This window comes from Camelus dromedarius, chromosome 6 (assembly GCF_036321535.1).
Source record: "Camelus dromedarius isolate mCamDro1 chromosome 6, mCamDro1.pat, whole genome shotgun sequence".
Classification (NCBI taxonomy): Eukaryota; Metazoa; Chordata; class Mammalia; order Artiodactyla; family Camelidae; genus Camelus; species Camelus dromedarius.
The window spans coordinates 88,460,559-88,475,012 of NC_087441.1; positions in this window are offsets into that span (position 1 = coordinate 88,460,559).

The window sequence follows — 14,454 nt, forward strand, 5'->3', positions numbered from 1 at the left end:
CTCCTTAATGAACTGCTCAAAGCTGAGCACTCCCAGTTGGGAGAGTATGGAGTCCTGGGATCACAGATGGTCACAGCCCCTTTTCCATGGACCTCACTGTTTGCTTGTGAAAAAGCCTGGGGGCAGGAAAGAGTGGAGAAAGCCTCCCACAGTTGGTGTGTTCCTGTTGCCCTGGGATGGCACTGCTGAGGGAGAAATCAATTCTTACCTGGATGCTTTCCCCAGTGGAATAATGTCTTAAGATGCTGAAAATAAAGGGCAGTAAATCCTGTCAATTTCAGGGGGTTGAAAACTCAGAGTTTGGTTAATGGATACAGGCAGAAATCCTCCTAGTTTCAGAAAATTAAAGATTTCTTTTTACCATGGAGGGCAGGGCAGGATCACCAAGGAAACTTGGATCCAAAAACTCAGAGACACGTGAGATACCTAAGACTGATGCTAAATGAGGAAAATGTGGAAAGCCTCTTTGTTCCTCACCACCTGGAGTAACCAGGACCAAGAAAAAGCAACAGAAGACCAACCCCCAGCAGAGGGATAAGAGCACACAGGGACCAAGATACTGGGTCACAGGGAACATCTACAACTGAAGGTGGACCAAGCACATTCCAGAATAAAACTCAGATAGTCTATCAGTCTAGCTCCCGCCCTAACCACAAGGTGACACTGAAGGAACCTGAGGTTGGCCACATATGGCAGGTAATTGAAACTACCAGCAAAACAGAAACACAGCTCAGCTCCTCAATGAAAGCCTAGCAGGAAAAGAGGCGTGCCTATTTCCAGCCTTAAACATTATTTACTTAGGCTTCTGACCCCCTACATGGAATATGCAGATTTCAACTAAAAGTTATGAGACCTATGAAATGGAAAGAAAAAAGAATCCACTGTTGAGAGATAAAACAAATAATAGAAGTGAAAATCAGACAGGGGATATAAAATCACTATGATTAATACATCACAAGCTCCAGTGAAAAGACTTGAAGACATTCATGAATAGATTTGTCATTTCAGGAGAGAAATGGAAACAATAAGAAAATGTCAAAGAGCAGGCTAGGAATAAATTTAAACACATGCCCAGCAAAGGGGATGAAGAATGTCTTTGACAGGCTCATCAGTAGGCCTGACAAATTCAAGGAAAGCCTTGGTGGACTTGAATATAGGTCAACAGACATTACTCAAATGAAAACAAAAGAGGAAATTCTTGGAAAATTTTAATAATTTAAATTTAAAAGAACAGAGTATCCAAGAGATGTAGGCCAATCAGTCTGAAATATATTTAATTGAATTCCCAGAAGGAAAAGAAAGTAAAAGAATGAGGAAAAAAAATTGCAAAATGAATGGTCAAGAATTTTCAACAAATAATGAATTAAAAAACAACCTAGAAATAAATTCATAATGCTAAAGGCCAAAGATGAAGGGAAGCATTAAACTCTGTCAGAGAAAAGTACATGATCATCTTTAGGAAATGGGGTGTCTCCCAGGTGTTTGAGACCAGGTGGAACCAGAATAAAGTTATCAACGTGCCTAAAAAAATGATGTATAATTTAGAGGAGTGAATGATCCGCCAAAGGCGTTAAGAGAAATCAGAGAAGGGAGGTAACAAGGTCAGTTATCCCGTGTAAAGTATGCTTTTCCTGGCTAGAAGTTGGATCACCCAGTCATATATAGTGTACAAATCAATGAATCAATTAACTGTATGAACATATATAAATAACTAATAAAGACAATTTAAAATTATATTCTGATGCTATTATATATTCAAATGATAAAACAAAATATGTCTCGGGATTTGTACTCAAATAATATACATTTCTGATGATTTTTTTTAATGTAAGTATAGTCAGTTTACAATGTATCAATTTCTGTTGTACAGCATAATATTTCAATCAGACATATACATACATATATCCCTTTTCATATTCTTTTTATTATAGGTCACTGAAAAATATTGAACATAGTTCCCTGTGCTAAACAGTATAAGCTTGTTGTTTATCTATCTTATACATAGTAGTGTCAGCAAATCTCAAACTCCCAATTTATTCCTTCCAACACCCTTTTGATTTGCTTTTCAATAACATTTGTTTCTTTCAATGTAATTTCAATAATTACCTTTCCAATATCTCAGGTTGATTTTAATATTCTACTAAGTTGAGCTTAATATTCATTGACAGATATTTTAAATTTCATAGATTAAACTGACAAATAATACTATGCAAAATGCACCCAACTTTACTACTGTGAATCATGTCTTGAATCAGAAGAGCTCTGGGACCCTGAAGGAAGCAAGCACATCAGTCAAGCACTAATCCAGAGGCAGGAACCATGTGGTATCTTGAATGTGGACATTTTAATTAAAAGTATTATCTATAACAGGGAAACATCTACTAAAATGTAAAGGGTCCTATAAAAAATCTAGAAATAACAGATAAAATAACAACCAGATCTCCTAGAGATGAGATCATGAACCACAGGGAGAGACTCATTTCCTGAAGTGTGGAGAACACCCAGACTTCTTTTTAGAGGGTGGGTGTATCTATGGCTCATGAGAGAGTGGAGAATTTCACCGAGGCCACAAGCCTCCCAGGGAGTACAGGAAGAAATTTTTAATAGGAGGTACCCTGCTGGAAAATCCCCACTAAGAAGCCACTGTGGAGTTGGTGGAGAAATCTACCCCCCAGGACAATCCTGAGCTGCTTATAAGTCAGGTACTTCTGGAGTCAAGGGACTGGAGGAGCTATGCCCTCTGCTGAGCTTGGAAGTTGACATGGTGCAGGAGCCTGCCTAGGAAAACACAGCAGACTTGGAAGAGAAACCCCTTTCTTACTCTAGTGTCTCTCTGTTACTCTACTAACAAAGCATGCCATCTGCCACAGGAGAAACATCTACAGGGTCCAAATATATTATTTCAGAGCAGTCATTTAAGGGTGGTTTGCAGCAGAGAGGCAATGTACTGATGACAAGTATATTACATTTTAATGTCTCTCAAGAAAAATGCATCTGGAAAAAAAAAACATGGTGAGCTATCTGGTCTAGTGTGAGCCACACATTTTGCACTACACGCACTTGCTATTCTAAGTATTTGCCAATAATAAGGGGAAAGAAATAGACAACACAGAGAAAACATTCAAAAGCATCCCAGAGCTGGTTATGTCAGTGATTTCAATTTGTGAAATCTCATCAAGCTGTAAAGTTAAGTTTTATGCACTTGTCTTATCATTTATATATTTCAATAAAGATTTTTAGAGTAAAGCATATATGTGGCAAAGTTTAGTTTTTGATTATGTAGCACTCCATAGAATTCATGTATTTAGCTCTATTGGCACATGGATTTCTTTATATTTCAATTGCCAATTAAATTGCAAGGACTCTGAATTGAACATAATTGTATTTCCAGGCTCTCAATAAAGATTTTTTTTTAAATTGAAGTATGAGTGTATTTTGGAAGGAAAGACTTGTCAATCATGCAAAATATGTATTTTCTTTGACTTCTTAGAGGCTCCTAGTTTGCCTCTAACTGAAAGTTATAGTAATTATAAATGCCACCAGGAAGCTAGTAATTACTGTATGGTAATTATTTTATAGTAAAAAGCCAAATGACCCTCATTTCATTCACTAAGTTCTTTTATTTTAAACTGAAGTATTTTTGACTTACAATATATTAGTTCTGGTGTACAGCATGGAAATTTTATATTTTTATAGATTATACTGCATACAAAGCTATTATAAAATAGTGACTATTTTCCTTGTGCTATCCATTAGGTCTTTTTGTATCTTGTTTTATGCATAGTAGCTTGTATTCCATAATCCTCTATAATAGCTTTGCCCCACCCCACACCCCTGTCTCCTGACAACCAACAGTCTATTCTCTATCTGTGAGTCTGTTTTTGCTTTGTTATATCTGTTCTAATTATTATTATTATTATTATTATTATTATTATTATTATTAATTATTATTATTACTGTCTTCACCCTTCAGTGGGGAATCAGTCCCTGTCTTAGAAGACAGGTCTTCAACAGTGTTATTAACAAGCGAATCACCTTTTGTGGTAGGCTAATTTCATTCATGGTCTCATTAATTCTTTTCTAAATCCTGTCATTTACTTTGTAATTTTCTGCTCTTCCATTTGACAATGGACTTTTCTACGTTGCAAGCTCTGGTCAAAGCAATGTTAACAATTGTGATATAAGCTGAAAATTAATTGACGATAGAAGAGTGCACTTTTGATTGTCCTGTTGATGACATGACCTACTCTCTCTTGAATCCTCACCATCAACCTGAGAATGAGCTGAGACTAGCTTCCTGGCAGCTAAGAGACCCCATCAAGCAGGGTTAAGTCACCCCAGCTGAAGCCAGCCAAGTCTGGTCAGTTCACTACTGACTCATAAGCTTATTATACAGGAGAAAGAACCTTCAGCAATGTCAGTCCAACTCAGTTCAGATTAGCAAGACCTCCAAACTGAGTGAAAACCTTGCAAAAAAAAAAAAAAAACAGGTAGATGTGATTTTAAGTCACTATATTTTGATATGTCATGGGAAAATATCTACATAGCATAACTTTTCACTTCTGGCAGAAGTTTTCTCTCTCACTCAATGTTTTAAAATTTAAAAACAATGTTTTTTGTTTCCTTAGGAAATATTATTCATAGAACTCCTCTCGAGTTTTATGCATTGACAGGGAATTAAGAACCAGAAAAAGCACTGATATTCTTATATGAGATGGTCATGTGAATTTATTATAGTTCGAAAACATTTTTCTTCATCCCAGCAAGAGAAATTGTGAATCTAAATTTCACTATAACTAAGATACAAAATATTACATACTATGAACTTGTAGGGTTCCTTAGGAAGAGTTAAAAGTTTAAAGTTAAAATCTACAGGTGTTGAGTCCACCAAATGAGAGAATTGATTAGAAACTAAGAATGGTTTTTATTAATTATTTTTGGATCTAGAGATTATCATATTATCTGAACTCAGAGAAAATCAAATATCATATTACTTACATGCTGAATCTAAAAATGATACAAATGGACATATTTACAAAACTAAACCAGACTTACAGACATAGAAAACAAACTATGGTTACAAAAGGGGAAGAGGCAGTGGAGGGATAAATTAGGAGTCTGGGATCAACAGACACACAAGGTATAGCACAGGGAACTATATTCAATCTCTTGTAATAACCAATAATGGGAAGGAGTCTAAAAATAATATATATATACTAAATCATTATGCTGTACAGCTGAAATTAACACAACATTGTAAATCAACTATAATTTAATTTAAAAAAATAAAATAAAGCCAGCAACCTCTTGGTGCTGGTCATTGGCAAAACAAAAACAAACAAAAAAAATAAAACAAAAAAGACAATACTGGTGATCTGATTCCCTCATTAAGAGATGTTGCAAGAGTTAAGTGAATTTCTGTTCAAAATTATTTAGAAATATTTTACAATAAAAAAGTGATAATTGAATAAGTGTAGGCTTAATCATTGTTACACCAAGTGTGCGTGAACCCATATGTTATTAAAAAAAAAGGGCACATTTAATGACTGACAATCAGGCAATTATGAGAACAGCTGCCAAAACCAAACTGTCCCAAGTCCTGAATCATTGTGAAAACTAAGGGAAAGAAACTGTGACTTGACAAATAGCCAGTAAATATAATTTATGAGAGAAATGTATTGCTATATTTTATGAAGATTTGTGTGTGTGTCTCTAGGTGATGCCACGTTTGGTCTCAGCTGTGATTCATGAGTCAAGAGAGAATGGGGAGCATTGTTCTGCTAATTGCACACACCACAGCTAAAACATACATCATATTCCAAAACAATGACTCTTTTTTTTATTATTTTTATGCTGTCTATCTGTTTTGGAGACAAGAATAAACAAGAATTTTAAAAATGAAGAGCACTAAAAACATTCTGTAAGACTATATTTTTGAGAAATGTTCATTGAGCACCTCATCTTTACCAGCTACTATGAGTCACAGGCAAAGACTGCCTAACTCTCCTTTCAGAAGTCGAATGGGAAGAAATAGTTTCCTTTTAACTAATCACAAAGAAAAAGATATAATTGATGTTGAGGACTTGAAAAAAGCCATCTGATTCTTATTCTACTTCTAATCTTAAATAATTTCAACTCTCCAATTTTATGTTTGTTTATATAGCTAAGAAGATATTTACAGTATTCTTGGATGATGATTATTTATCATCTCTAAATGTTTTTTTCTTTTGACCTATCCTTTCTGCTTCTTTGAGCTACATTGGATGATATTATCTACCCACATGTGTGCAATAATTTTCCCATGAAAATTAAGCTTCTTAGAGAAAATCTATTGTTGCTTGGGTTAACTTTACAGCACTTCAGATCCAATTATTTATTTAGGCCATTAAGTGTTTGAAAAATGAAGACTTAGATTTGAAACCCAATTTGGTCACTGACTGGTTTCAAGAAAAATTGGAGAAAATTATTTCCTTTCTCTCTGTTTTGATTTCCATATGTACAAAATTGGAATTAAAACATTTGCTCACTTTATCTCACAGATAGGTGTAAGGAGAACATGAAATGCAGTTTCAGAAAGAACTTAGTAAATTACAATGAAACGTGAAGCATATTCTCTTAATGATAAGGAATTAAAAGTTCATAAATTGACATATTTGACTTCTCATGCACTGGAGATTTCTAAATGGGAGTAAACCTGTTAGGGTTGTAAGGATGAAAGTTTTATAATTACTTCTAGCCATTCATTCCAATATCACATCCCTGTATTCTTTGTGAGGTTGGTAAATTTAAGATGTTCTGGGTTCCCTTATAAGTGAAGCTGCATATTCTTGCTTTCTCAGGGAAGGACTACATTTCTAAGGGTCTCTTTCATTTTGGCTGTGAGGGATCAGACAGCTTCATTGTTCAGATGATAATTTCACATTCAGAGAAAAATAAGAAGGAAAAGAATAACTGGAAATCAAGCTATTTTCACAATTTGGAAAATTTATACACATTTCTAAAATCATGAAAAATCATACAGTAAGAAGTCATGACCATAAATCTTAAAAGAGCAATTCTAATGGGTTTCTAGACTGAATATATTATAATGCCTTTCTAGGAAATCATTAGTACATATCACTAAAAAATATTTCATATCTTAGGTTAACAGTTATAAGGGGGAGACATATGGTACAATAAAAGAAAATATCATGAGTGTTTTTTTTTCTGAGAGTTTTAAATTTTATATCAAAAAGAATATCTTATTGCCTCTCCTATTTTATCTCCTGCCATCAGACTTGGCCCAGGGAGGCCTCATCCAGACCCTCCAGCAGCCCAGGATCCTTGGTACCTTGTCCACATATTTGTCACCTGGGATACACTTTTCAGAATATCTCCTACATATCCTTGAGACATTAAGTCTCTTCTGGGATAACATAAATTAGTTTCTCTTTGTAAAATCTATCACTTGGCATGTTGTTAAATAATTTAAAAAAAAAAGTCCTGTGTTTGTGGTGAACATGAGGTTGTAACATTCGGCTGAATACAATCCTCACTGGTATATTTTTATAGTTGTATAATGGGTATAATTTTGCTGAATATCTTTCAGGTTAAGAAATATTATGTTGCTTTAATTTCCTTAAATCAAATCACTTGTATATTAACACCTCTTCCTTATGTGGTGAGAAGTATTTATTCTATTCAGCCAAGTTACAATAGGGAGCTGTTTCCTCCTCACTGGCATTTTTATATTTGACCCTTGGGGACTTTCACTGGCTGGTATGTTAGACAATGCACTCCCCGATACACAGACTCCCTCCCTGACATGATCTATTCAGCACATCAATCTTAGGTCTGTGCTCTTTTTGAAAGCATCCAAACTAGTTGGCTAATGTCCTATCACTACTATCATTCACATAGACAGAATTGAGTTTGTCAGGCTCCAGGACAAAAGCCTATGTCTAATTTAAGTCCAACCATAGGCAACTGCAAAGGATTTACTTGAGGAAATTCACAGGGGAAAGCTGCTCTGCCCACCCAGACTCAGTGCCCAGCAAATGAATTGCAGTCTCAGAACCCAGGGAACCTAGTCATGCATGTCTTTATGCTTACCTCATTTCCTGGCCCAGGCCCTCCTCTTGGAGGCTTCATCATCAGTGTCTCACTGCAGAGGATGCTCTCAGGCACCTCTGCCCAGATAACCTTATCAGGGACCCTTGAAACTATTTTTCTCTGTGCTATCCTAGCCCTTACCCTTTGGCTCCCCACAGACCTCAGATCCAACATGACAGGAGCATTTGGTTTGGAGGCTCCCGGGAAAGTAAGACAAATATTTTCATTGATCCACCTGACCATTGTCTTGGGCAATATCCTGGGGGAAAGTGAACCACCATGGGAGCTGGCACTTTCTCCTGTTTAACCTCTAACTGTGTCATCTCAACAAGTGATAGAAGGCTTGACTGTTACATTCATCTGGCCTTTTGTCTTGATCAACTACTTCAACATCTGACAGCTTATCTCTCTTTAGCTCAGCAGGCTCTGGGCAAGACCCAGAGACGGTGAACAGCAACAAATGCAGCATGTAGTAATAGAGCCAGAGCTTAGGAAAATACTCTATGAAAATCATCATTTGGGGCCATGCAGCTGTCTTTCAGTTATACTCTTTTTGCGTTTACACATTTTGGAATACTCTAATTCTAAAATTTGAATATTCAAATTAGTTCCTCACCATTGTCCATTTAAGTCCAGAATAGCCACAATTCCCAGGACACAATGCTTCTCTGACTTTGAGGAGGAGGGTTACCATGGTCTCTCACTCTTTGCTGTGTAGGATACAGTTGTAAGAATAAAACAGGAATTAACATGTATTAAACAATCCTGTCAAATCTGTGACAGGAAAATCTTCTTTCTGTGTTATCCTTCCAAGGCTTAATTTCTCCTGTATCTTAAGTCAATTGCTCTCTTTCTGGGTCACACCTGCTACATTGCTTCTGTTTCCTGTGTGTTTAATATTTATGCTAATGGGTTTTTGACACCATTCTCTCTTATGATCTTCCCCTCCCCTCTACTCCTCTTCTCTTTCCTTATTTTTTGGGGTTTGTGTTTTACAATTGTACTTGTTTGTTTGTTTATGCATGTATGCTTTCTGATGGAAAGGATAGTTCACCAACTTCTGGCCACTCTGCACTGTTACATAGTGTGAGAACTTAATGACAATACAATGGGGAAATGGAGAATGTGCACACAATCAGAAAAGTGAATCTTGTATCACTCTTGTTGTCATGCTTTATTCCTTTTGACACTATATTTTTTTATTCTGGAATTTGCCATGCATCAGTGTTTCATGTAGATTGATTGGGTGGGAGCGGTGCAGGGAAAAAGACACCATTTGTACCCTTGACTCATACATCATGGTTCCTTGACTCTGTTGAGAAATTCCAGATCCTGTTTTAAAATATAAACATTTTTCCCTAAGGGAAAAACTAGACTTTGAAAGGAATAAAATCAGAAGAATATATGTCCTATGGAAAAACATGATTGGCAGCTTCAGGTTTAAAACAAGAAAGAAAAGAAAATGGTAGAACAAAATGTATGGTTACCCATATATTTTTTTCTAAAACTGAGTTTCATACTTGCTTCTATTTATTTACAATCCCCAAGTTTGAAATGGAGAATATAACTAGTCTCTTAAAATATTAATTCTCAAACAGTATTTTTATATTTAAAGAAGAAAACATTTTGAGTTTATTCCTTTAATAATCTTACAACAATTAATTTTTGAATGTCCTAAAAATAGCTTTTAAGTGCATCTGAAATTATATATATATCAGATGTGTTATTAGGATCTGATAGACAGCATAATATCAATAGATGAGAAAGATCATCAGCAACCCTTCTTGTCTCCCTTTATGAGTATGGAAATGAGATACTGTCAAATATCTCTTTTCAATTATCTATTATCAAATATCCATTGTCAATTGCTCAAAATTTTCACATTTTCTGGGTTTTTTTTTTGACTTGTAATAAATCACAATTGTAACAGATTCAAATTTTTTAAAAAGCAACTTCCTTAGAAAAAAGTGTTCCCAAATTTGTATTATAACCAAATAAATTAAACTGACTTTTTTTATTTCTTTGATGTAGGGCAGCTCTCAGAGGGTATTATGTCCCTTTGGAGAATTACTGAGGAACAACACTGATAGAAATTGAATACTGTTTGGAAGAAATCTGTGAGAATCAGATTTGTAAGGGGACAATAAAACATGTTTTACTACTGCATTATTCAGTAACCGTTTGGTTTAAAGTGACATTGATTCAAACTAGTTTAAGCCATAAAAAATTACTTATCAGTCCATACATTGAGAAGGATAGATACTGTGATAAGGGAAATAAGAATTATCATGGTTCTTAGTGAACTGAAAAAAAAAATTAATGAGAGACAGAAAGTGTGATATAAGCAAGGTTTTTATTAGTAAAGTAAAAAGGTACTAAAAGAGAGTACACTCCTGAGAATCGGGAGCAGGACAATCGAGGGGGAAAATGCTCATTTCAGGTGAGAATGGATTCCAGGCCTCAAATATGTAACTAGCAACCTGTATAATTTTCTGCACCTCATTTCTGACTTCTTTCTGAGACACCCTCTCTTCATCATTATGAATGCTGCTCAGAGTTCCAGTTTAACAAAGAACTTATTTTTCAGGTCCTCACATGCAGAGATATCCTCCTTTCCAAATTCCACGTTGAAAACTCCACATATGTCTACTTCTACCACCCAGAAAAAAGAATCAATCAAGATAAATCAAATTAATCAAGCAATCAGGCAAGCAATCAATCCCAATTCTGTCTTGCTTAGCTTAAACCACATAATCATCCTTAAACCAATTGCAATCTGTGGAAGATACATTCTAACTGAAATGTTGGTCTCTGTGTTTTGCAGTGACTGGTTCTTGACAAATTATCAAAACTTTTGTTGTGAAAATTCATTTTGCTTGTTGGTTCTGTGGGTCAGTGCTTCAGACAGGGAATGGTGGGGAAGCCTTGTCTGCTTCACTTGACATCTGCCAGGGCATCTCAGAGGCAGGGTTCTGAAGTAATCTGAAGTCTCTCTCACTCATATGTCTGCAGGTTGAAGTTAGAGGGAGTTGGACAGCTTAGGGGCAGAATAGACAGGAATCCTATGGCATCTCTTCCTTACTCCATGTGGTCTCATAACCTGACCTCATTATGAAGCTTAGGGTAATCAGGATTTTAATGTGTCAGCTCAAAAGTTCCAGAACAAGAGATCCAGGTGGAAGGAAGTTGCATTTCCTTTTTCTTAGAGTCAGAAGTTATACAATGTAACTTCTGACACATTATATTCATTAGAAATGAGTCAATAAACCAGTCCATATTCCAAAGACTCATATATCTTGTGAGAATTTGAGAACATCTTTTAAAAAACCTCAATGTGCCTAATTTTGGGAATGGTAAATGACACATTTTGGTAGAAATTTCCACAAAGTAGAAGAATAGATATCCAAAAAAAGGGGGTGCATGTGTTTGTTACAACCATGTAAGAAATAAATACATAATAATCACAATCAATTTTAGTTTTAAAGGTCCAATATGCTATAGATATTATCTTATTAATTATAATTTGCTATTACAGTTGTAATAAATTTAACAATTATTTATATCATCTCTGAATTATCACTAAGTATTGTTCATTGTTAGACATTTTAATCAATCTTTCTATTTAAGAGTATTAATTTTCCTTTTTCTATCAATTGGTTAAAATAGATCTTTTTTTTTTTTTTAGGCAAAGTAAACAGGTTTAAATTCTTCTTGAGTCCTGTTTACTTTAAGTGGATTTTATCTTGAAAAGGAATATCTGATCATGAGCTTTTATTTTCAATATTAATCTATGGATGATGCTGTGAGTTTATTTTTTCTTCTATCATTTTGTGTTTCAAAAGAAAATGTGAGGAATATGACTTTGTTTATTTGCTATTTTTAGTATGAAGCTAACCTTTATCTTTGACTTTTCTGTTATATATTTTATGGGATGAATTTCCTTCCTCTCTCCTCTGTGTTTACATGTAGGTGTCTTAAGAATTATATTACATGTACCATAGTGAGCATTTCATTACACATGCAATGATTTTTAAACATTTTTATTTGTCTAGAAAACATATCCACACTACAATTTTGGCTACCACTTCTTCCCTTTTTGTTCTGTTCTATCAGTAATCACCAGTAATCTGCATTTTAGAATCACCAGTTTACAGCTTCTATAGATCCTTGCATATTTTTTCTGTTAATTTTCATCTTGTCCTGTGAATTCAGGGAAACCTTTTCAAATTGTTCCCCATGTCACTTAATCAATAACATTCTTCTGAGAATTCAAAACAATTTCCCAAACATTTTCCAAATTATGGAACAGATCATTTTCAGAATTAATACCCTCCTTTAAGTGTTTTGTATTTTGTTCAATATATTTGATTCTGCACTATACTTTCATGGCTCACAAGTTGTTAGTAACTATGTTTTTCTTTTAATATCATTTGAATTATAATCCCTCCAACATTGTTTATCAAGAGGTGGGTTATGTTAACTTGATCTCTATCCTTCTGACAGTGCCACACCATCTTGAATAATGTAATTTATAGAAAGTTTTGAAATTGGGAAATGTGAGTCTTCTACCTTTGATTTTCTTTTCCATTTTTGTGGTATCCTGGACCCTTGAATTTCCATATAAATTTTACAATCAGCTTATCAATTTCTGTGAAAAAGTTAGGTAGAATTTCATTAGGGAATTCACTGAATCTAAATCAGACTGGGAACTACTGATCCCCCCAAAATATTGTTCGCCAATGTATGAATACAAGATTCCTTTCCACTTATGTAAGTTTATCTTAATTTCTTTAAAAGAGGTTTTACAGTTTTCAGTGTACAAGTCTTATAGTTCTTTTGATAAATAGATTTTAAACATTTTATTCTTTTGTATGCAAGATCATAAATGTATGGAATTTGTCCACTGCTATTGTATAGAATTACAACTAATATTTTATACTGATTTGATATCCAATGATCTTGCTAAACTCATTTGTTACTTCTAATTGTGTTTGAGTGTGTGTGAAATACTTTGTAATTTCTGTATCCACTCACATGTCATCTGTAAGTATATGGAAACATTTTTATATTTGGCAAGGCATAACTCTCATGTTTTCCTTTAGTTCATTAAACAAGATTTAATTTGGTTCTTGGGATATATTTGTAGAAGTTGATATAAAGTCTTTGTAAAGAGTATCCCACATCTAAGTTTTCTCAGGGAAAGTTTCTTTACTCTTTTTTCCCTATTGTGTAGCATAGTTTTGTGATTCTTTGCATGTTTCATAAATTTTTGGGGGGTTTTTTTTTGTTTTTTGTTTTTTGAAAACTGAACATTTAAAATAATATAATGTGGCAATTGTGGAAATAAGATTTTTTTCTTACTGCTTTTTTTTTTTTTTTTGGTACATTTCCTGAACAAATCTGTAAAGTCTGTGTTCAATATCACTTGTCACCAGAACTACCTCTTTTATTAGCTTAGCGGTCACCTAATAAGTGCACACATTTTACTTAAATGTGATGTTCCAATAAGTCTCCTGGATATTGCTGAAGGGTTTTATGTGCATGTTAGACACATCTTTAATTCTCCTTCAGTTTACACTATGCTTCATCTCTCACTTTGAAGTTTCAATATCAGCCAGAAGTGATATATTAAGACCTTCTTAGTTCATCCTGGGCTTAAAAACTGCCCTATACATGACCTTCCACATTCTCAGGAATATATCAGAGCTATTTAAAACCCCCTATGGATGTCCTATTTTCCAATTTTTCCTTTTAAGTCTTTTGGTCATCTTCCCATTTGCTCCAGATGTTGTTATTGGCTCAAGCAGTTGTGGTACTAAACAATTATGGCTGATGGTCTTTAACATGTGTCCTGGGGTAAACATTTCCACTTTACATGCTGACTCATATCAAATAAAAAGCAGCTGTTGAATTTGGGTTTACAGGGGGCTGCCATGCCAAATAATAATTAAAGATATCTGTAGGAATAAGGCTCTATGGGGTAGTCCAAATCTATTCTACCCTATTGGGACACAAACTTCAGGAAGTGCTTTATATTTGTTTATATTTAAATAGATACATAAAAGTACTTAAAGAATATTATCCTATTAATGCAATGAACAGAGGGTAGCTATTTTAAGATTGTAAATGATATATAACTTTCTGTAAAAGTTAAATGTACTAGAAAATTTTATATGGGTTTTTTTGGTATTAGTTTCAGGTATGCAGCATAGTGATTCAGTATTTTTGCAGATTTTATTCCAGTATATGTTATTACAAGATATTAGGAATAATTCCCCATGTTATACAGTAAATCCTTATTGCTCATCTATTTTATATATTGTAATTTGCATTTGCTCATTCCATATTTTCTTAAGATTGACA